General features: G+C 37.0%; 1 long non-coding RNA gene across 2 annotated transcripts in view; it reads left to right on the top strand.

The window, feature by feature from the left end:
• The window catches only part of LOC311608475, a 33,469-nt gene extending 17,763 nt beyond the window's left edge, over nt 1-15,706 (top strand). Inside the window, exons 2-5 of one of the 2 annotated variants that reach the window (XR_014782981.1) lie at nt 8,079-8,216; nt 8,734-8,803; nt 14,224-14,326; nt 15,565-15,706. This is a non-coding gene — a long non-coding RNA (uncharacterized lncRNA). Of the gene's footprint in view, nt 1-8,078; nt 8,217-8,733; nt 8,804-8,891; nt 9,056-14,223; nt 14,327-15,564 lie in introns of those variants that run through there. The other variant, XR_014782982.1, reaches the window with a different exon arrangement.
• Nucleotides 15,707-25,098: the final 9,392 nt, after the last annotated feature.

Here is a 25,098-nt window from a genome sequence, read left to right on the forward strand (position 1 = left end):
GCTTTTATTGACTCTACTACTCATTGATTTTATCCATAACTGTACTTGTGAAGTGGTATCTCTCTGTGGTTTTAATAATCATATGTATATGATTTATAAATATTGTCTTCTAATTCAATGGTTTGCCTTTTCACTTAATTCATGAAATTATTTGGAGCTTCCTTAGTATAAAATGAGAATAAGAATGAACTTTTACCTCATAAGCTTCTGTGGGAGAATTAAGTAAGCACATTAAATGCTTAGAATAGCATAAGATATGCAGTAGATGCGGGATAATATTGAGTATTAGTATTATAACCCCATTTAAAATTATGCTATTTCACTTAAAAATCTACAAAACTTAAAGGCTTTATATTGAAAAAAAGAGATGACTAAGGGAACGCAAAGGCAGAGAGGAAATGAACTTGATTTTTTATGGTCTCCTATTCAGTGTTTAATTGTTTTCTCCCCAGGGATTATTGTAATGGGTTTAATTAAAATAAATTAATAAGAGATTTTGTATTCCTCTTTCTTTAAGATAAATCCAACTTAGTAGTTGAAAGCTATTCTGAAAATAAGGCACTGCTATGTGGAAGAGAAAAGCAATTCAAAGAATAGATTTGTTTATCATGATAAAAAGTTTTTTAATAATGGAATGAAATACTCACCTTATGTGCCTATGCTAAAACTATCAACTATGCTGAGAGAAATAAAGTACTTCACTTCAATCAATGCAATAAGCTTTTTTTTCCGACTATTCCAAATTATGGAAATTTTTACTTCTATTATAACCCAGAATAAGATTCTCTTTGAGAATGCTGACACATCATAGAAAGCATAGATTAAAGTCATGTTTATAGATGCAAACTCTATCGTTTTCTAAAATAAGGTAGAATATTTTCATTTTGTGCAAAACCATTTCCTATGCAACTGTGATGATCACCAAGAGAGGATGCCATGAGCATTTGTAGTCAAAGAAAGTAAACAGAAGTCACCATTATTTACTAATGGAAAAAAGTTCAGCAGGGGCATTAAATCTGTATTACAGAGCACCAATTTGTATTTTATCATATTGATAATGAATGCCAACATTACCATTGAAGCGAGACCAGGCATTCTTTCTTTAATCCCAAAAGGGAATTTAAATCGATAATGTCCACATTATCCATCTATGTGCATATCTAACTCTATACATGTACTATATGTACATGTCCTTTTAAACTACAAAAATCATATTGTGCACTTCACTTTCATTTAAAACCTTTAACACAGTGATATACTTCTCTATTCTTACAATCAATTTATTCTGTTAGTGTTTTTCGGCATTTTAAATCCCCGCTCTAAGTCAATAATGTTGATTACTTACCATAAGCATTGTAAACGCTATTCTAATACAGGTTATTTGCAATTTGACATCCTCATCTATATGCATTATTCTCCTAGGAAAATTAAATGAAACCCTTGATTTAAAATCTGAAACAGTTAGAAGTAATGATCCCGTTTACTGATTGACTGAAGTTGTAGTTTTTTAAGCACTACTTAATAGAGGAAACAAAAAGCAATATTCAAATAAAATGGAAGCATCTGAGTTACTTTAGAAAGCATTTATAGTCAAGAAATAATAGACTTTTATCTTATTTTCCTCTGTTTATGCCTCAGTGCAATTTAACCAACATTGTTATTTAGCTCAATAATACCAATTGTTTGAGATGCATGGTTGTTCCCAATTTAAAAGTAATGAATCCTATCAGTAATTCCAGGATTGGAAGAGCATAATTCACATAAATCAGGTATTTTATCAGGTACCTACTTAAATTACATTATTAAAATAGACTCATAAAATATCTTTAATAATACATCTAATAATTTTAGAAGTTAGTTTTATTTACAATATATTTAATGTTCTCAGCTTTAATACATTTGACACTAAAGGAAAAACTAGCCACCTATCTCCCTGATTTACATGAAGTATTATAACATTTAGAGGCATTTGCACAGATAGTAAAATATTGTTCCTTTCTTCTACATACCTTGCAATAGAAAAGGGAAAATTACATGTTGCTTTGGGTTTATGCTGCTTCCAAACTGGAATAACATTGGAAAGAACTGAAAATAATAGTAAAAGCATTAACACGTTGAACGCAAAATACGAACTATGGACACGTCAATGCGCAGAAGCGTCCATTTCTGTGGCTTTTATCATCCTAGCCATCAATTTTATTATCAATTTTAATTCTTTAGGGCAACAGATAACTCCAGTCTATTGTGGAAATGTGAAAACAGGGTTAGAAGAAGACAGAGGACAATAGTCCTCAGTGAGGCGCGGTGCGTAGGGAGCATTAACTTACAGGAGTGTGTGGAAGCCCTGCTGGTTGGTCCAGCATTAGGGCTGCTGGAGCAAGTGAAGGGAAATTTTCAGCGTGGGATGTGGAATGCTCCCTAAGTCAAGAAATGATTGCAGTTGTGTTTACCTGTAATATGATAAAAGTTTTGAAGGATGTTTTTTTTTGCCTCGTGTATTAACGTCTTATCTAATTGGGTATTCTATTGATGTGCTGTATTAGAAATGGAAGCCAGAATTTAAAGTACGTGCTGAACAAGCACTTACATTGTGTGCAGGTTATAGCTATGTTTCAAGAAAATAAAGGCTCACACTAAATAGTGAGCCTTTCTAAAATAAATAATCCCAAAGTTTAATGGTAAATTAAAGAACGCTATAACCCTGCATGTAAGGATAGTGCATTTTTAAAATAGTCAAGACATTGAAAGTGTAACACAAACTGCTTAAACTTCTCTTAAACAAAGAATTCAAAAATTTAAAAGAGTAAATTAGGAGATGCTTCATTGATGACAGCAACTATTTCTTTTCACACTATTAATGGAAAATATTTGATAAGAAGACAAGCAAAGACAATACCTCCTATGTACTGTGTTTAAGTGAAAATGCCTGTAGGGGGTTCTGTGTTATGTTAAGTACTTAAAGTTGATCAACACCCTAGACTTGATGAGGAGATTACGTGCTGATTAAACTGCTACTAGTGTAGTACTGAGCCCAGATGATGAGTGCACGAATCAAGCAATCATGTTTGTCTGTCATTGGCTCAATATCAGATACAATCAGTCAATATGGTTTGGTGTTCCCAATCCAGCTTTGAAAACACTTTGATTTTGTTTACAAATTAACTTAACAAGTACTTGTTATGATTAAACATGTGGATTTCATTTACTTGTGCTTAGGTAGGATTACGGCTTTGGGTTATAGAGAGAAATCACTGGCTAAGAGAGCCTAAGAAGACTAAGTTATTTCTTTTTCTTTCCCAACAATTAGCAACACTCTACGTAGAGATCAATTGTAATTGAGGAACTGATAAAGGGCAATAAACCAATCACTTGTGCTTTCACCAACGTCTGAAAGAAGCCTGTTGGTTTACACAACCCTCTTACACAATCCAGAAGCCTGTAGGCTGTAAATTGTCCATTAGAGTTGTCACTGGACACCTAAGTAGAAGTTATGTACTATATTAAAGACACAGGAAAAGAAAGTCCCCTGGTCTTTGTCTCATAAAACAGACAGCACAGAGGTAGAAAAAATTTAAAAAAAAAAAGTATAACATTTCAAGTGATGATGCACATAAGCTTAGCAGTTGGATAGAATAAGAAAATGAATTTGGAGATATTTAATCTTTGCCATTAAAATATGATACAGAAGGGCTGGGGAGATAGCTCAGTAATTAATATCACTGGCTCTTCTTGCAGAAGAGGACACCAGTTCCATTTCTAACACTTACACAGCAGCTCATAATCTACTGTAACTTCAGCCCCAGGGGAATCCAAGGATTTGCTCAGGGTTCCGTGGGCATTGCCTGCACATGGGTGGACTTACATAAGTGCAGATAAAATGCCCATGCACATAAAAATAAAGAACACTCAAAAATGTGTTTTGTCTCCCTTCATGATCGTTTGGTTTTTGTAAAGCTTATAAAGCACTCCTGTGAATATACTCTGAGAACTCCATGCCAGTCACAGAGATATTTGAACCCTCATATATTTAATTCTGCCATATTAATTACAGCAAAGAATTGGGAACAACCTGGCTGTCTATCAGTAAATAAATGGATAATGAAAATTGTGTGTGTGTGTGTGTGTGTGTGTGTGTGTACACATATATATGACATGGAATATAATTCAGTTCTACTGTTGCCTACTCATTAATCACTTCAACCTGACGAGGCAGCATTGCCAGGCCACAGAGGAAGAGGATGCAGGCGGTCCTGATGAGGCGTGACAGGCTGAAGTGAGATGGTAGGGGAGGAGGGCTCCCCATATCTGAAGAGGAGAGAGATAGGGGGGATGAGGAAGAACAATACTAGTAATGGACACATGTTATAAAGAAGGCTTTCATAAAGTTAATTGTTTTGTAGTTTTAATTCTGTCATGGATATTTTAAATTTTGATAATAGATAGTGCATAAAAGAAATTTTACCCTGAAAATGTAACATTTAATCATTCCATTAAGAAGGCCTATTCACACTGTACAGAAGTTCACCAAATTACAGATTTTGGGTCTGGTTAATTTTTCTGTGTGGTATTGTTAACAATAAAGCGTAAAAATAAAATACACATTTTAAAGTATTTAAAAATCATAGGTCCTTAAAGTCTGTATTAGTATGAGTGACACATGTATATGTGTACATGACAAAAATAATTAATTTCTTTGACTAGTCAGGAAAATAAACCATATATAAATTCATACCCTAAAATAGTATCTGAAATTTCCCTGTACTTTAAGCAAAATTTGAGTACTTTGTTATTTGAGCTGTATAATATGTTCAAGGGCCTAACAGTGAATTCCCAGGAATTTTAAAATCAGAATATAAATACATTCTCTGCAGTATAAAATAACATTGTAATTAGAACTGTTTTCAAAAAAATATTCCAATTGGGCAACAATAATTGGAAATTCTATCTCATATTGGGATTGCTGTCTGCTTTCAAAACTAGTAGTATATTCATTAGATGTGTTTGCCATGGGAAGGAAGCCTCCTGGGAAACAGCATGTGGATTCTGATGTCAAACAAAACGTTCCAGGATTTTGGAAGAATGCACATAGAGTAGTTCATTACAAGTCCTGTGGTAAAGAAGAAACATGTGGCTGCTCAATATAAAAGACATCCAATGATGTAAACCCATCATAACTCAGGGAAATGATCATCATATACATGACAAATAAATAGATAAGTAAGGCAAGTGCAAACAAACATGTGACATTTTAATTCATACAGGAACTAACAAATGACATAGTATCTAACGTACCTAAAACAGGAAATAATTTTCAGCACGATCCACAAACACCAACTTTATAGGTATCAAAGAGCAGATTATGCTTTCCCCCTAGTGAATGGCTCAGTCTGGCATGTCTCAAGCTAGTAGGAAATTATAAAATACAAAAGAAATATAAACAGATTTTTACTTCTGGGGAGATAAGGCTGACAGTCTGACACAAAATTCTTAGACTGTCTATATTTCTCGTGGCCAAATATCCCCAAAATGGCATTAAAACATGTAAAACAAAAGTGTTCTTTGCAGTATCATCAGTGGAATAAAAACTAGAAACAATTAAAACTTTTCCCCTAGGAGACAAGGAATGTAATTAGTATGTATAAATACACCTGCTGATCTTCTATTTAGTTCCTCAGAATGATGATACAAATTTTACTTATCTGTACAGAACAGTATCCTTGGCATAGTATTGAACATGTGTGTATATTATATTTTATAATCACAGTTATTTGTATAAATACATCTATGTATCTCAGTGTTCACCAGACTATTAGTTTATCATAGATTTTAGGTGAATTTTTGAATGAGAAAACATGAAAGTATTATTTACTTATTACTGTTCAAAATTACCTACTCCCGGTTAATTTTCATAAGATATGTGCTGCAAAGTAACAGATTTAGGGTCTTTATTTTTAATGAGAATTTTTATTGGCCAAAGTGAATCCCTTATTTATTATTGTAACTTAACCTACTTAGTTGAAAGTTTCCCTTTTAATGATCAGAAGACTTGGTTTAAGGGTATTAATCTTTAAAAAATAATTTAGAGAGAAGAAAATAACTTAACTTTGAACTTTTATTTCAAGGAACATTCCTTAGAAATGTGTCAACCATAACCATCATAATAAAATGTTAAAAATAGCAAAATGATCAACGTAGGATAAAATATAGCCTTGCTTAGAATTTTCTTCTTGAGTTACAGAAATTAAAGCCTGAGATATTTCTTTTAAGTCGTTAACCATGAGCCATCTCTGATCTCCAACAAGCTTTACTCTACACAATGCCTTTATTTTTTCAGCAGATCTTAATTGAAAAAACAATTCATGGATATGACAAAAACTTAGTGACAGAAGTAACCCTCTAGAATAGGGGGCAAAATCCCATTTCCCTCTTTGCACCGCAGGCAGAATTTTCCCTTCTTCATTTGATATACACTGTGTTTTTTTTTTTATGGCGTATCTTTTTTTTTTTCCCTCATTTAATATGCAGACTTGGCTGTTTATTGAGGTGTAAGTTTTATTTTGTCAAACGAGTATCAGCACAACCGGGAACCACAGCATAGTTTTAAAAGTTGTCATGGGAATAGAGGAAGCAAAAGCATTATCCACAGTTTGTAATATAGCTTTTCTTTCTTTTTTTTTTTTATTGCAGCAGCATAGAGTAAGTAGTAGAGAGTAATATTTTAAAAGGAGAAATTCCCGTGCTCTTGAATGTTGATTATATCTGGAGGGAAAACAGGAACTGGATACCAGCATGGCACAGCAAACGCTGGAACCACCAGACGACTTCATGGGCATGAGTGGTTGGGCATCAAATATAGTAGCATTGGTCTACAGGAGCCGTGAAACAGTTGTGTAGATCCTGTGAACTAAGTGGGATACTTTGTTATTCCAGTAAAATTGTGTACAGCTCTTTTTCTGGGTTAGACGAGCAAGTCATTTAAATGCATTAACCGCTTTTTATATTTCATCTCTGCCTATTTGTCCAAAATAATCGACAAATGGTTTGAATGAACTAGCTGAAGAATTTTAAAGAGTCCAAATGCAAATTGCAATGACATTCTAGAAAGCATAGAAGATACCCATTGAAGACCAAATAGTGTGCGTACTTAAACTCACATGGTTAAATCTAATCCTGAACATGGTGGGTGTTTGTTTGTTTGTCTTTTTGTTTTGTGTGTGTGCAAGGTCACTTTGGGAGGTAATTAAGTCATGAGAGTGCAGCCCTTATGAATTGGATTGGTACCTTATTAGTCTGCAGAGTTAGCTGGCTCTTCCTACCATATAAATCTGCAAAAATGTATTTGACAATCATTATCCTGCAAGGAATCCACAGGAGAACCTGCCTAAGATGACCATCTGACTTGTGCTTCCAGCCTCCAGAACTGATTATGTACATGTCCCGGCCCCCAGTCTAACATATTCTGTTATGGTGCCTTGAACAAATAAAGGCATCACAGTTCTATTTCTTGCTCACTCTTCTCTTTTTTCCTTTTCCATTTCTATAACTGTAATTATGGCAATAACAATAAAATAATAATTAGATTACTTTAGATAGCTTAAGAAATTCCATCTAAAAACAAACACTCTGTATCTTTAGCTGCATCAAATTTGGAGAATATTTTCCATATAAAGTAGTCATGAGCCAAATAAATATTTTACTTGGTAAAGTTCAAATAACTTAAGAAGGAATTTGGAAAGCCAATGTTTGTTTCATCGAGAAGTGTTTTCAATAGAAATAAAGATTTCGATCATTATAGCAAAAAAATTGTTTTGCTGTGGAAGAACAATAAACAGTTCATTGTTGTTAATGATTTACTCTGCAATCCCATGATATGTTCTTATATGCCAGGAATGTCCAGTCAGAGACACCAAACATAACTATGTAGTTCAAAAGGAACAAACAAATACTAAAAATATAGAAATATTAAAAAACTATTTCTAACCCACTGAAAAATGCTTTGTGTTAACAACTAAAAACGGATTTCCTTATTTTCTGAAAAGAAATGGTTTGAAAGCAGGGCTATTGACACTTTATTTCAGAGGCACCTTATATGGTACAGTCCACGCATAATGTGATGCGGATTTCTAAAACTCCTGTTCTTGTGATGAGGGGAAGAGATGGAAATCTGGCACTACATGGCTATTGCTGCTGGTCAACTAGCTTTTAGAAAGGAATCTGTAAGTAGTGGTCATATTTTCTTCTAGTATAGAGCTATGCATTAAGCTATAAATGCTGTAACTTGAGCCCAAGACATGATTGCACTAAGCTAATAGTATCAATTTGTTCTCTAGTTTTTTGTTACATTTTAGACATTTATTTAATTGACTTTGTTATTATGTTTTACTTTTTAACTAAAATAGCATTAATTATCAACAAGAGAGAAAGAAAAGGTTATTCAATTTATTTTACTATCTTCTTTCTGATAAAACTACTAGTAAAAACACTATGATAGCTGGCAAACTTTCCTGTGTTTATCTGTAATTAATTTTAAATCATTTATTATGTTTTCCAAGCACACTCCTTTTTTTGGAAAATTCCATTTTTTCTAATTAAACATTTAAAATTTTTTTTACATACACATTTATATTATTACACATATATACAATAGACTACCCACAGCAAGAAGAACCATGACACAATCAGGAAGTATATAAATGTTACGTTCTTAGTGTTTGGGCTATTTGTATTTGACAGCCTTGAAGAAAACCTCTACAATGGAAACTTCAGAAAACTTTATATTGCACAAAGAAACAGCAAGGAGAATGTAAGTTTATTTCTTCTAGATCACTCTGGCACAAGCAACTAGCTGTTTCTTGTGGAGAAAGCTTGGTGGGCCATTTTCCATATTGCAGGTAAAAGGAATTTGTCCTCCTCTATCTGCCCCCCCAGCTGGGTGAAGACTATGTTCTGCCCCAGACCTACTCCACACCAGTAAGAAGCATGGGACCCAGTCATTCTGACCATGAGAATCTGAGAGTCTTACACTGGAGAAAATGAGTAAGGGACTTAAGAATTCTTCAGCATTAGTCAAATAAATCTGACTGCTGTTTCCTTGTGTCCAAGAGATAAAGTGTATCCAAGACCATTCAGGCCTTGATCCTGAACAGGTTGGGGAAACTTGGGAAACGTGGCTGCCTAAGGCTAAATGGCAGTCTATGTTGTCTGTTTGCCCAAGAGAACATTGGACACCGAGCTGAAGAAGGAATGGCATTATAACATCTCTAGAAAGCCAGAGTTCCCATAAGTACCCAAAGCCCATGCTCTCACCCAGATGGTACTAAGACTGCGAGTCGTGCCGTGTGCATATCTCAGATCAGTCTCACAGAGGTGAGATGCTCAAGGAATGGAAACACATAGATTTTATTTTATCTCATTACATTTTATGTTATTTTATTATTATCCCTCGGAAGCCTGTTCCTTTTCTAATGAGAAACAGAAAGGGTATGGGTATGGATGGATGGGATGTGGTGAGAAACTGCATGGAGTGGAGGAAGGGGAAATCACAATCAGGGCACAGTGTGTGAGAGGGAAAGCGATCTACAGTAGGGGGAAAGAATGGAAACGCAATGTCTGAACCATGTTTTCACGATGTCTTCAAAGACGTGTGAGCATTTAAATGAAAATGAACAGAATTAAGACCACAAAGGGAAACATGGGAGCTTTTCTTATGTATTTGGAAGAAAGTTATGGTTATCTGTTGAGTTGTCTTTATTAACTTCTTAAACTGCACTCAAAACACTAAGTCATGTTTACTTTGGCTGCAGTCCACTATAAATCCAGATTCCAGTATAATGATGCCCAGTCACAAAGGAGGTATGATGGAGCCGAGTAAGTGTATCTCAGTGAATTAAAAACCTGTATGGTTTCAAACACCAGGCTTGGTAAGCCTCACAATTCCATCAAGTTTATCCTGTGAAGAAAAATAAAAACAAGAAGAAGAAGAAAAAAAAACTTAAGATGCTAATCATCAATGAATTACAATAGTTATTCCAGTGAACAAATTCATGTATCATGTTAACAGATAAAAGCAAACCACACTTGTCCTCTTTTTTGTTATTTTTAATTTTTTTTATTAATTCATTCATATTACTTCTCAATAGTTATCCCATCCATTGTATCCTCCCATTCTTCCCTCCCTCCTACTTTCCCCCTACTCCCCTCCCCTATGACAGTGACTGAGGGGGACTTCCTCCCCCTGTATATGGTCATAGGGTATCAAGTCTCTTCTTGGTAGCCTGCTATCCTTCCTCTGAGTGCCACCAGGTCTCCCTACGACACTGGTCCTCTTAAAACCTCCTCAGCATATTGTTAGGTTGAATGCTATGCATTTATGTCATCTTCTTGCTGGCAGTTACTTTGGGTCTTATTCTGAGGCTCAGTCTCCATATGCAAGTCATTGCTACTGGTCATCTCCTCTGAAGTCTTTGCTCACTTTAGAGTAACGTGGGGTAGCTTACTACTCTTGGAGAAATGCTAGTGGTACTTTAGACGTCTAGGAGAATCCTCAAGGACAGGTTTGAAGTCTCCCGTGTGGAACAGGGAGAGACTGGTTTGATCTGACTCTTTGACTTAGATAAAGTAGCAGGGTTGGAAGAAGTCTCCTTGATAGGTTGAAACATCACAGTTGTTGACATTATTCTAAGCTAAGGGATGTGGATTTTTTCAGACGTATCACTTGGGGTTTTGGCTATCACAATCCAGAAAGATCCACCAGAGATGAGAACCTTCTTTCTGCTCGTTTCAGGCTTTGTGTTACATCAGTGCAAAGCTTAATCGGCTGGCAGCTTTGTTGTTGTGATGGTTGGGAACAATGAGCAGGCAGGGCCTGGAACTTACAACTCTTTTGTTGTCAGCATGGTTGAAATAGTACAGGACATAAATCTTCAGCTCGGGTAGACATCAAATTCCATCATTGTGACAGCACTGTTAGTATTTTGATTTTTGAATCTAAGGACTTGCATCTATGTAGAAGATGCTATTACTTAGGGCACCTGAAGTGACTGAAAATAAGTTCCTTTATTGTACCATGTGAGAACAGATCACCATTTAATATTTACTAAAGGCAACATAAAGTTCAAGGCAGAGTGAGTGTGAAAGAAATAATTGCAAACACTGTCATCTGTGTGTTCTGCCCTTTCTTCTGACATCACTCTATAAAAATCATCTCCAACTGCCCTGATCACATTTTTATTTTCGATTTTATTATATAATGTATAAACGCAGAAAACACATCTTAGAAAGTGAGTTAACACACACACAAAAAACCCCACATTCTACAAAGTCCACTGTGTGCAAAACATCATCTCGTCAGGCTTTTAACCATCTTTATCCTTTCTTGAGTCGGTTATAACAGTTTTCAGCTCATCTCATGGCATCATTTGTTTGTGACAAAAGATTGATAAAAATTTTCTACAGTTAAACTAACAAGTAAAAATGCCTAGAAACTGCCAGAGGCTCCTCCGACTTTTTTGTCAACCGGAAAAAGGATAGAAAACACAAGAAAGAAAAATTTTTCAGTGCAAATCCTTAGGCAAGTGGTGACAAAATCCTTGTCCTTGAAGCTTATATAAATAACTTTCCAGTGTTTTTTTAACCTTTTCTCTCCTCTCTCTCAGTCTCCTCAGCAGTGAGGCATGTCACTCCACTTGTTCACATCCATCTTTTTTTATTGATGTCCACTTTGGTGTCTGTACAGGTCATCAATTTTGCTGCCTCTTAGGCAGCTAGTGGGAATGTACAAGTTAAGTCACTGGACTTTGTGTGTCAGACTTGAGGAGGGAAAGGGAGGAAGTGTCAGCTTTCTTTAGCACTAACAGTCCCAATCAGATACTGGCACTGGGCCTCATAAATCTTACGGATGACCCAGGTGAACCCTGAGGCTCAACGCTCACTGAAAACTGATCGGGTTCTCTGCTTAGTTTAACAGGCCAGTTCTCAGTGACAAGTGAAGGGTTCAACAAATGCACAAAACAGATATACATTAGTTGAAAAACTAATGGCTTTTAAAAGAATGTTTGACAATTGTTTAAGGTTGTCTGTAGATCCATTATACTGATAAACGATCAACCTGGTAGACACTCAAGTGAAGCTGGTTAGGAGGGCACAAACTTAAAATTAGTTGTTTATTTTTTCCTCACCCTTTCTTTCTTTCTTTCTTTCTTTCTTTCTTTCTTTCTTTCTTTCTTTCTTTCTTTGTGGCCTTGTTTCTTTTGGTCAAAAAGGTATGGATTCTATGAGTCGCACGTTCGGGAAACAGGAAAATACCTGTGCTGCGTACATTTAACCTTGTAGTCCAAGGGGAACTGGAAAGACTGGGAGACTGCCCTCAGTGACCTGCAATTGACCGCCTGAACTTCGAAGTTCGGGTCAGCAGGGGCCCAGAATCGAAGGTCAGCAGCTGGTCAGCTGTCCCCAGCCTGGACACGCTGAATAGGAAGACTTTATTGCTGTGATTTATGCAGTTTGCCGAGACAGGTTAAGGAGACTTTCAAACACACCGAGGGCTCACAGGCACAGGGACACCCGGCTCTCGGAGAGTAAATTCTGATTGTCCAGTCTAAAGCTCTTGGGAATACGCCTTGAAGTAGTTTACCCTCTGTGTCTGGAGATTCATTCCCACACTCGACCTCTGTACGTGACAGGGTTAGGGCTTCCAGATTTATTTAAACCATACAAATGCACCAAATGAAGTTCTCTCAAACTTTGATTCATTGCGAAGGCAGAATAAAGCACCGCTAATGAATTATTTGGGGGAAGCATTTCACTCCTTCAAAACTTAACTCGCAAATGAGTTGCTTCGGAGTGCAGACGGATACTAAAAGTTACTCCGTGTTGGGCACTCCGCTCCAAAAGATCTGTGAGTCGAGTTTGTTCTGGAAACTTGGTTGGTGTGAACTTATGTTACTGATATATTATCATACTTTTTGTTTTTTGGCATTAAAGAGATAAAAAATAATGTTGCCTTTACCAAAGAATAACTGTCTTAAAAGATAAGTCTCCTTTTTCGTAGCCCTCATGTGATGGAGCTGGAAACGGACTAGGGATTCCTTTTTAACAGAAAGGTGTAAACTGTGCCCGTCTTTCTTTGTTCGGCTTCTGCATGCCTAGTAGACCACAATGAGGATCTCAGTCATGGTACAGACTTGCATGTCAGTTTTACTCAGTCTGAAAGGGAAAAAATGGAGCCCAGGTCTTCTATGGATGAGAAACTTCTTTGGCGCTATAAACCTTTAAGCTCTTGCTCTGTCTTTTCGCAGGGCAGTCAGTGCTTCCGGGTGCTTGTGCCTCCATAATTTAAATGTGCTGTGATCTAATAAATGCAATTCACAGGGTATTAGTCTATAATGTGGTCTAATTTAATTTACTAAGTGAGGGGGAAAAGGTAAAATTGCAAACGATATTCACTTTGAAAAATTGCTACTCTGCAATAGCAGCTAATTTCCATAAAGGGTTCAAGACGCAGTTTAAGGTAGCGCAAGCTCCGAACACGTGTCTGTAAATGCACAACTGAGGTGACCTCACTGGGTGAGGTGACCCTGCTGGTTTGCCAAGTACATAATAACCAATCATGCTGTATATAATAAGTGAGTCAATCTTATGGGGTATGTTAATAAAAGATTTGTGTTTTTGTTTTTGTTTTTGCAGTCCTATTGCTTACTTCTAGCCCTCTCTATTCTGTCAAGGCCACATTAATTTTTATCTCTCCTCTTTTTAACACTGTCCAGCGATATACCTAGAAAAAGCTTTAACCGTGTTTAAGGTTCCACTTTGGAGGGATGGAGAAAATAAAAAACTATTTCGCTTTTTTTTTTTTTAATGTCTGTATCCTAATGATGGGCCGCCTCTCTTTCACCGAGTTAGAGGTTCTGTGGTTATAACCACGGCCTGCAAAGGGTCACTCGGTGAAAGTTAGAGAAAGGACAAGCAGCTTCAGGCAATGAGCAGCGTCCCATGTCACTGCCGTAACCCCTGTCCCCTTGGCAGCAGAACTCAGTTTTGCCAGTGGCACCTCACACTTCAGTGTTGCTAAAATGCTGTCTTCCTGCTGCACTGAGTTTGTTGTGAAAAGCGTATCCTCATTCTTAAACAATAAAAATCAAAGCTAATGTTCCCAGTTCACTGTAAATAGCCTTTTGGAAACTCAGTTAATTAAATCTTCCATTATGAACTATTTTCTATTACTAGGAGGAATTACAAGTAGACAGGGAGCACAGGGCAGCAATTAATGAGGTGACTGAAGATCCAGAGGGATGCTACATTATAAGAATGGTTCCGGAGAAAGTCTGTGGTAAGGAAATCCCTAAAGGAGTGGGCGTTCAGTCTAACAATGATCATTATTGATTAATTGGTACTTTTGAAAGCTCTTGCAGCAGTCAATGAACACCTTTGTTTTGTCTACTGCCCTTGGTACTGCCGATTGATTCATGGATAACCCTGTTCAAAAACCTAAACAGATGAATACTGAAAATGTACTTGTCAGTATGAATAAAGAATTTAGTATACAGCACAGTTCTTGTTCGGTAGTATAAACCTCCCCATTTTTCATAGACTATGCCTTCTGGACTTTTTCTTAATCACTGACTACTAAGTCAGTGGGATTCTTCCACCGTATATGTCAAAATCTGTATTAACAAATGCCTGGAAGAGTAGAACCTTCAGTTGCCTCTCTTGCCAACTCGGTTGAGATTCTCCCTTTTTGGGTTCCAACTAAAATGATGGGTGCAATTTCTTCTTATCATCAGTAACTTAAGCAGTCTCAAGCATGTTAACTTTATAACCAAATTATATCTCACGAGCAACATGTGATGGTTCTTTCAGAATATAATACAAATTTATAGGTGTGTGTGTATGTGTGTGTGTGTGTGTGTGTGTGTGTGTGTGTGTGTGTGAGAGAGAGAGAGAGAGAGAGAGAGAGAGAGAGAGAGAGAGAGAGAGAGAGAGAGAGAGAGAGAGAATTTGTCTTTGTTGAGATACAACTAGCAATAAATGATTAGCAGTTTTGTTCCAGATCTGAGACATAGCAAGTTGCTTACTCCTGTGCATAGCAATGGGTAGCAGCAATGGGATTATTTAACAGCTACAGGGCACCAAAATGAGGTGGAGGATTGCCCTTTATAGCTTAGGAATAATTTTTCCTCTTGTGTATTTCTTGACTTTACATTTCTAGGAGGATCTCATAGTTAACTTACCTTGGGGAAACTTTGTCTAACAAAAGAAAAAAAAAGTGTTCAAATAGGAGGCTAATTTCCTCTGGAAAAACCAATAATTACAATGCAAATATCTCTAGTAATATAATCAGTTCGACACTTTGAGAGGTTGTAATACACAGACGATGACTTCATTATTTCTCTAAGTAACCCAGATGACCCAACCAGCCAATACACTTTCTTTTGTACTGGATTTTAAATACCAATAATATTAAGGGAAATTTAAATAAATTCAAATATTTATTTCACTATGATTATCATAAATCTTAGTTCTCATAAAGCATTAATTAATGGGCATCACAACCATTTATTTTGACAGATGAGAAAACTGAGGAAAAAATATCATAAAAATTATGGACCCAACATGACAGGAAAGACGTTTACTCCAAGCTGGACAAATACAAATAACCAAACCACTATGAATGTAACATTTGTAGAACTCATGATTGCCACATGGTTCTCCCTGCTGTATGTAATTTGTTTTTTACATGTGTAATTAAATAAATGTATCTTTAAAAGATTATGGAAAAATACTGGTTAGTGTTGGTATTGTAAGCCAGGAGTATTCCTTTAGAATGTGTGCTCATCCTGGGACTCATTGCCACGGGAGACAACTTCCTGAACAGGAAACCCACAATCGAGGCTTTAAGGTCAACAATTAATAAATGGGACCTCATGAGGCTGAGAAGCTTCTGTAAGGTAGGAGACACTGTCAACAGAACAAAGCAAGACCCTACACACTGGGAAAAGATCTTCACCAACCCTACATCTGATAAAGATCTAATATCCAAAATATATAAAGAACTTAAGAAATTAAACACCACCAAACCAAAACACCCAATTGAGAAATGTGGCTCAGAATTAAACAGAGAATTCCCAATGGAGGAATATTAAATGGCTGAGAGACACTTAAAGAAATGTTCGACATCCTTAGTCATCAGAGAAATGCAAATAAAGACAACTCTGAGATTCCATCTTACATCCATCAGAATGGCTAAGATCAAAAATTCAGGTGACACCATATGTTGGAAAGGATGTGGAGAAAGAGGAACACTCCTTCATTGCTGGTGGGAATGTAAGCTTGTACAACCACTTTGGAAAACTCTCTGGCACTTTCTCAGAAAACTGGGAATAAAGCTTCCTCAAGATCCAGCTATTCCACTCTCTGGAATATACTCAAGTAGAGTGGAGAGTTGGATATGACTTTCACATGTACTCTGGTGCCTCATATTTGACCATTTTCCCTGGAGGGGGAGACCTGGTGGCACTAAGAGGAAGGACAGCAGGTTACCAAGAAGAGACTTGATACCCTATGAGCATATACAGGGGGAGGTAATCCCCCTCAGGAACTGTCATAGGGGAGGGGAATAAGGGGAAAATGGGAGGGAGGGAAGAATGGGAGGAGACAAGGGATGGGATAACCATTAAGATGTAACAAGAACAAATTAATAAGATAATATATATCTTGGAAAAAAAAGATGCTCCACCACACAACAAGGACATATGTTCAGCCATGTTCATAGCTGCCTAAATTCATAAAAGCCAGAACCTGGAAATGGCCTAAATGTCCCTAGGTTGTAGAATGGATAAAGAAATTGTGGTTATTTACACTATGGAATACTACTCGGCTATTAAAAACAAGGAAATCCTGAAATTTGTGGACAAATAGATGGAACTAAAAATGATCATACTGAGTGAATTAACCCAGAAGCAGAAAGACTCACATGGTATATACTCACTTATAATTGGGCACCACCCCAAAAGGAATGTCCCACAATAGAACACACTTACCAGGAGATTGGGATAGATGTGAGGATATTCTACTGGGACTCTAGGTAAGAGAAATATAGGAGATGGGGAAATAGAATGACCCAGAGGGTCCTAGAAACCTACAAGAAGAACACCTTGACCGGTGGATCGGGGCCCAGGGGGATCTGCTCAAACCATTGCACTAACTAAGGACAATACAAAATCCCCCTCAGGAACAGTCATAGGGGAGGGGAATAAGGGGAAATTGGGAGGGAGGGAAGAATGGGAGGATACAAGGGATGGGATAACCATTGAGATGTAACAAGAATAAATTAATAAAGGAGAAAAAATGTAAAAAATAAAAATAAATAAAAATAAAAATAAAAATATTTGAAAATGAAAAAAAAAACAAATAGTAAACATCGAACCCCTACTCTGATCTACCCAATGGACAGGACATTCTCCACAGTTATGTGGAGAGTAAGGACTGAATCTTTCATGAACTCTGGTGCCCCATGTTTGACCAACTTCGCATGGTGGGGTGGCCTGATGGCACTCAAAGAAAGAATAAGCAGGCTACTCAAATGAGACTTGATAACCTACGACCATATAGTGGGGGAGGAGGTCCCCTCGGTCCCCCCTTGGAGCAGGAGGGAGGGAGGAACAGGAGGATACAAGTGATGGGATAACGATTGAGTTGTAATCTGAATAAATTAATAAAATATAAAAAGAAAGTGTGCTCATGAACATGTTGCTATTTTTCAGTTAAAATTAACAAGGCTGACTACACAACTGTGCAGCTAAAAGCACTCAGCAACTCTAATGTCTTCTAGTACTTTCTTTGCCCATTGGGAAAGAGTGTTTTCTCAGATTACTCACAGCTCTGCCTGTTTATACCTTATCTAGAATGAAATATCTCAACACTCACCATTTTCACTTGAGGTTCATTCAAATAAACGGGACACTTTTTTCTAAATAATTTATTGTCATTCATTCATTTTTTAATTCATTCATTTATTCTACATTATTTACTAAACTTGAGCTTTATTCCATTTCTCTTTTTTCTTTTCTCTGTTCTTTTCTTCCTTTCCTTTCCTTATGGTGTTTTTCTTTCTTTTCTTGCTTTTCATTCCCTTTCACCATCTCTCCCTCCAGTCCTCTCTTTTTCCCTATTCCCTCATCTCTGTTCTCAGTTTTCCTACTTCTTCCTAAAGAAGTTCAGCAAACAGGTGGATGACGTGGAAACTGAGCTCATTAACTCTGCAATACCAGGATACTACAGGCTGGCTTCCACATGACCCTTTTGACCAGTTTCTGGAGAGGGTGGCAGCAGAGTCAGACTTCCCTCACTCCTCAGGGCTGGATACACCTAACCCCTAGACACCTAAAAAGCTCATGTAGACTTCTGGTTACACATTTTCTACTGTTTGGATGTTCATAGGCTTAATAACACTAGTAGCTTTTTATTTAGTGTGTTTCAAGAGTCATGATCTCCAGTCAGGAACTGGTACAGGAGACACCAGGGAAAACTTTGGTTTATGTGTTGGTAGCATTCATCCCATTTTGCCGTCTGTATTTGTGTTCTCATATTAAGCATTGATTGAGACATACTTTACCAGAACACTTTTGGCTACCATTAGGAGCGTGAAGCAGTTCATAACCCCCATCTTCTTAAAGCTTTGTGCTTACAACAAATATACTCTAAAATTTGAGTTTATTATATAACCAGTCAGTTGAATAGAATGATTTCCCTACCCTATTTTAAGGTTTGGTTGTTTTAATGTTTTAGTTGTTATAATGTGTAAGGAACTTTTTGCAAACTTTTTGATAACAACTAGATTAGAAAACCCCACAGCTATTTGGCACCTCTTGCTCTCTTTCTTTCCTTTGAGCTGGCAATAAACAGGAATTATGGGGTACAATTGGCAGTGTCAAATATATACTAAAACAATATAATAACATTTCAAAAGAAAATTTTCGTGGGTATCTTTGTTGAAATTATTACTTTTGTTTCCTTTCAGTGATTTAGTGTTTTTACATTTTCCATGGCAGAGTTTAGAAATGTCAGACTTAGAAAAAACAAAACACAACACAAAACCAATAAAATCTAACATGCATCCTAGACTACCAAAACTCGTTTGTGGAAAAGGAATAAAATAATAAAAATTAAATGCTACATTTTCATGACTTCTTACATTTAACTCATGGACTTTTATGATGTTTGCAACAATATCTTACAGTTTCTCTCTTTCAAACAGGAATACGGAGCATGAGACCATAAATCTACAAGCAGTCATAAAAAGTAGAAATAACTGGGCAGGAAGTAAAATTAAAGTGATCAAAGACAATGAGTGTGTTGCACAATCACTGTTAAGGAAACACAGGTTATAGCTCATAGGACATGAAAATTAAAACCTGTGTAAGGCACATACCTAGTAGAATGATAAAGAAAAAAATTGACAACAATGTTGAGTGCTTTCAAGGATGTGGAGCCTGTAGCATTCTGGGACAGTGTTGGGGAAAGGACATCGGTACATTTCGTTTGTCTATCTCTTATGATCCTAAACATGCACTGGCCTGGAGATAGCACTTCCACTAATGTGTTTAATGAAATATTATACTGACACAATTCCTACAGCTTCTATTCCTTTAATGCTCCAAGCTGAAAACAACCTAACCCCCATGGGCAGATAAATGACCAAATTGTAATGCAGCAGTATTGTATGACTCTGCTTGACGGAAGCATAGAACACATGCTGTTGATACATATAAGAACTTGAATATCAGAAAGATCATGCTGAGTGAAGCAATCTGAACTCTTAGGTAGATGCTACCTGCATCCTTTCACATGACAAAAGTTTTCCATTGCTGAGTACCAAGTCCAGGGCCTTGCATGTGCTCTGTAAGCACTTTATCATTTAGCCGTATCCATAATGTTTCATACAATATTCTATGTTGGGTTTTCAAATTTTCTAATTTCATTCTTTGTCAATTTCATACACGTATCATTTTATTTTTTATCGTATTTCTCTTATTAGCTCCTTTATCACTCTCTTACACCTTTCAGTTTTCTCAACTAGGAAGTACATGTCCTACCTTGATATCTTTTTTTCAAAATGACACACTGAGTTTAATTTGGGTCACTCCTCTATGTTCATAGTTGTGGAGTTATTTACTGGAACGTGGGTAAATTAAAAGTGGCTCCCCCACTTAAGAGAAATGACTTCCCTACTCTCAAAGTATCTAGCTGCCAATAGACCCTCAGCTAGGGGCAAGATCTCACAAGTCCTTCCCTCTCGTATGATAATCTTTTATATTTGTTTTTGTTTCTTGAGAAGTAAGAAGTCAGAACAGTCATCAGATACCCATGGAGCTGCAGTTTACAATGGTTGTGGACCACACCATGTAGGTGCTGGGAACTGAGCACATTTTTCCATCAACTGCAACAGTTACTATTTACCACTGAGCCATCTCTCCAGCCTCAATATTCTGGTGACTCCTGAGGGTAAACCTGTCTAATTTTCATATATTTATGTATTTCATATTAAATATATCCAACCACACACATGCATGTCTACATGGACTTCTTCCTCTGAAGTTATCTATGATGACTAAAGAATCTACACATGTAATTATGTATACTTGCATTGTCTGTCCATGGATCTGATAAAAATCTCTTCTATGTCCACGATAATAACTTCTTCATAGATTCACTGAACATCTTCATAGATTAACAAAAGCCATACTTTAAAGGATTACAACATAGAATCTGACTTTGTTCCCTTACCTAATTCATGGGCTACTCAACAATCTCCTTTCTGACTTATTTCCTTTCATGCTTTTGTTACAATGTTTGAAATTCCCACCAGGACCTCCTTGAGTTCAGGACTACCTCTTGCAGGCCCCCTTCGTAATGCAAACAAATTATCTAAGGGATAGACAAGTAAACTCATTAATACACATTCAATATAGATTAGGGATCTCTAAAACTTAAATGTGATTAGCTCACTACCTGACTTACAATCTTACATCAGCTTCCCAGTGGGCACAGGGTAGACATGTAGCCCCAGAACACTCATTCCGGCGTCTTCAGACATCTGTGCTGCTCTCTGCAGGCACAACTGCATCCGGCCCCTCTTTCTCCTGAGTTTCCTGCAGTCACCCTCCAGTTGCATGTTCAGTCCTCATCCTCTAAACACTTTTCTGTATTCTGCTCAGCTTGTGCCCACTATCTTTGACTTCACACAGCTTGCTGTCTTTGCAGGGTGGTGGCCCCAGCATGGTCAGTTCAAATGTTCCCATTGCAGACCCTGAGAGAGCCATGTGTTCATTTTCATGTCTTTGGCTTCTGAATACATGTACAGCGCTCAGATTTATCAGTCTTCCTCAGCAGAGTGAGACTTCCCTGCAGACAGGAGCCACAGCTATTTCCTTACCATTATATGCCATGACTTGTTAGCCACACACCCTTCATAAATATTTACTGAATGAATGAAAAGGTTCAAATGAATATATAAATGAAGTCTAGCTGTTCATCTACTTAAGGACCATCCCAAGAAGCACCTCAAGTCTGAAGCTTAGAACCCCGAACTTTTGGGTATGATGCATGAATAGATGAATAGACTTCTCAACAGATGTCTTTTCTCCCATGTTTCTCTCCATTTCCTGGTCACTGTGCTCAGTGACACTGGCTTCTCTGCGGTTTTCTAAACACACCAAACATATTTTATCCCTGAGGTGCCAGCACATAGACCCCTTACTCACTGGAATTTCCCTCCAGCCAGCATCTTCATTCAAAAGGCACTGTTCAGTTGGAACTCTTCTGACCATTTTAAGTTGGATGCACAGTCTCTTTCCTAAATACTTTTTCAATAACTCGTTTTACTTATTTTTTTCTTCAGAGCCATATTATCTTCTAAGCTATACCATTTTACTAATATTTACTATTTCTATTCTCACATCTACTTAGAATATAAACTAATAATCTAAGTCTCAGTTGACTACCCATTCAAACTCTCTGACAGTATGCTCTGGACAAATAGTTGTTCAATGAAAAAAAGAAAAATTCATGGACAAGAGTATCATTTCCATGACTCGTGTCCTGGAAAAATTACTAGGTAATAAACAAGCAGGATGAAAAGTGCCATGAGGGAGGCAGAGTTTTAAGAGCACAGCCATCTCTTCTCCCATTTTGTGTTAAGTTCAATCATGCTTTTAGTTAATGAACATTTGTGGAGAAAGATTCTAATCTACTCCAAAATAATTTATATAACAGATAGGCTTATGCACAAGGCCATGCTTCTGACAAATGAGAGATTTCTGCCTTTGAGTTCTGCTATGTAAACATGACAGATGGTTATATAAACATAGTACTTAAGTGCTGTATTTGGCTAAAGAACAAGAAATATTCTTTCAGTGACATTCCACATTTTTCCTTATAAGAAAGCAGGGAACTATATAAGACTTGAAGTCTTTTCTTATCAAACAAATCTGCAAAAATGTCACATAAATAAGCCAAATTCCCAAACTGATAAAAGTTTCTTGCCCTTATTTTGTGCAGGCAACATGGATTCCCTGTTGTTTAGAAAAATATATATTTAATATTCCATTTATAGCATTGGTTAAATGTTCGGTATTTGTGATGACTGACTTTGGTTGTTAACTTGGCTGGATCTACATTTGTCTGAAAAATAAACTGCTGGGCCTTCATGTGAGATATTTTTTTTGATCAGAGTATTTGAAGTAGAAGGATCCACTGAAAATATGGGTGGAGCTTCCTGGTGGCAACCTAGACAGAAGGACACTGGAGAAGGAAGTGCTGTGTTTTGCTTGCTTGCCTTCACTTTTGAAGGCCAGTCCATTTATCCTGTTACATCAGTGTTCCTTCACTGACATTAGAAACAGCTTCTTGGGGCTTCCAACACAGACTAAATACCAGTAGCTTTCCATGAGCCCTTTAGGCCTTCGACACCAGATGGGACCTCTCATATATCCGGTCTGATGTATTAAGCAACTACTGAATTATGTCACCAGCTCCGGTGTGAGACAGCTGTTGCTGAACCACCTAGCTCATATCGTGTAAGACAATCTAACAAATCACCATTGTTGTGTACACACACACACACACACACACACACACACACACACACACACACATTAGTTTGATTAGTTATATCCTTTAGACAACTCTAAATCAGTAAAAATTTGTAAATCTAAAGACACATGAAGTAGGACAAGAACAACAACAACAATGAAGTAACTTGATGGCACTTTGATAATGGGGCCATCCCCTTTGTCTACAAAAAATACACTCTAGGACCCTCAGTGAATGCCTGAAACTGTGGCTAGGTCAGAATCCTACATATGCTATATTTGTCACACACACACACACACACACACATATATATATATATGATAAAACTTAATGCCTTTTCTATCTTAAGTAACCATGATTTCCATACACTTCACAGGTTGATGTATGACAGAACAACCAATGCATATTACTTTCATTCTTTATAATTCCACGAATGGATACGGTCTTACCGTGTATGCCAGAGAATTCAATATACATTATTTTCTTTAGCCAGTGTTTTTCACCTCTGAAGCAGAGGAAACATTTGCTAGTTTTTCTCTGTCATGGAGGAATCGTCAGTATTATTTATTTGGCATCTTCATTATATTAAACAAGGCTCAGGGACCATAAAGGATGCTACCACAGGAATTGAACCCAGGGATGATTCACATCTTGAGCAGGACTGACCTATTTGCCACCAGTTTTGCCACACTCTTCAGAATTGCATGCAATTTAAAACAATGAATAATTTCTAGAAGTTTTCACTTCATATTTTAGTAAAGGAGCTGAAACTACCAAAAGCAAAATAGCAGAAAAGGGGGAAACCACATGCCACACACTTAAGAGGGAATTTTTCTGAAATTATTCAGCAGAAATACCAACTGAATGTTGTTGAAAACTCAACCATATCAGAGTTGAAAGAGACTGTGTAATTGTGCAGGTCAAATCTGAGATCACGAGGAAGGTAATACAGACTTTATTCTCAAGTACGGAATCCAAGAATTTATTTAATCAATGAAGAAGCAGATAAGGGTCTTTCTTTTCTTCTACTGTTACTATTGCTCTTTTATTTGTTAAAGCACTTGTTTCTGCATTTCCTTTATGCTCCTCTTCCAATGACTGCTTTGCCTATCAGGGACTCTTGTGTACACTCTCTCCCCATTCCTCCTCAGTTTTCAGTCAGGAACATGAAGAGCCCTCGTTGTCCTCTGATCTTCTCAGTGAAATGGTTCAAACTTCTCTGTATTCACGTTGTAGAGGTAAAAATAGCTTTATATTTCATTAAAATTCTTTATGACTTTACGTTCACAATCCCGTCTCATTTTTTACTAAAAAAAGGCTTCTAATTGACATCCAATGGTCTAAATTTCAGTATCTGAGCAATGATTTTCATTGCTTGCGGTATTGAATCAGAAATGGACCAAAACAAAGACAGCAGATTGGACTCCTAACATATTTGGCTGGTTTGGAGTACCACAGCATTACGCAAGAAACGGCAAGAGCTTGGGGTACTTCATTCTTCTCCATGAATTTTAAAGAGTGTGCAAGTTTCACTCTCTGAACAGAACTTCGAAATGGTTCTCATCCCCTTATTATCAATGAAGGTGCACCAGAGACTGCACATACAATTTTACCCTAGGGAAATGTACTGCTGTGCATCTCAGTAACTGTATACTCCATTTCTGCCTCTATGTTTGAGAATTAACAACATGTTAACGGGACAATTGCCTATACGGTGGTACTGCTTAAGAGTAGTAGGCCATTAAATATTGATGGAGACACTTGTTCCCACACTTGAGCACCAGAAAGATGGAATTACAAGTAGTTTAACTGGCATTTGCCTTTCTTCTCGGAAAATAGAAGGCGGTATCTCAAAGTGCAGAAGGATAAGTGTTATCTGGTACTTAGCTCCATCGCCACAGCATCATTGATCAGAAAGTGCTGTTTGTATAAAATGGTAGAGTAAAAGTAAAAGGAAACCATTTAGCTGAATTCACTTTGAAATTTACTGAACCCGAATGTGATAGAAAC

Source organism: Acomys minous, assembly GCF_964271855.1.
Source record: "Acomys minous genome assembly, chromosome: 11".
NCBI classification, from domain to species: Eukaryota; Metazoa; Chordata; class Mammalia; order Rodentia; family Muridae; genus Acomys; species Acomys minous.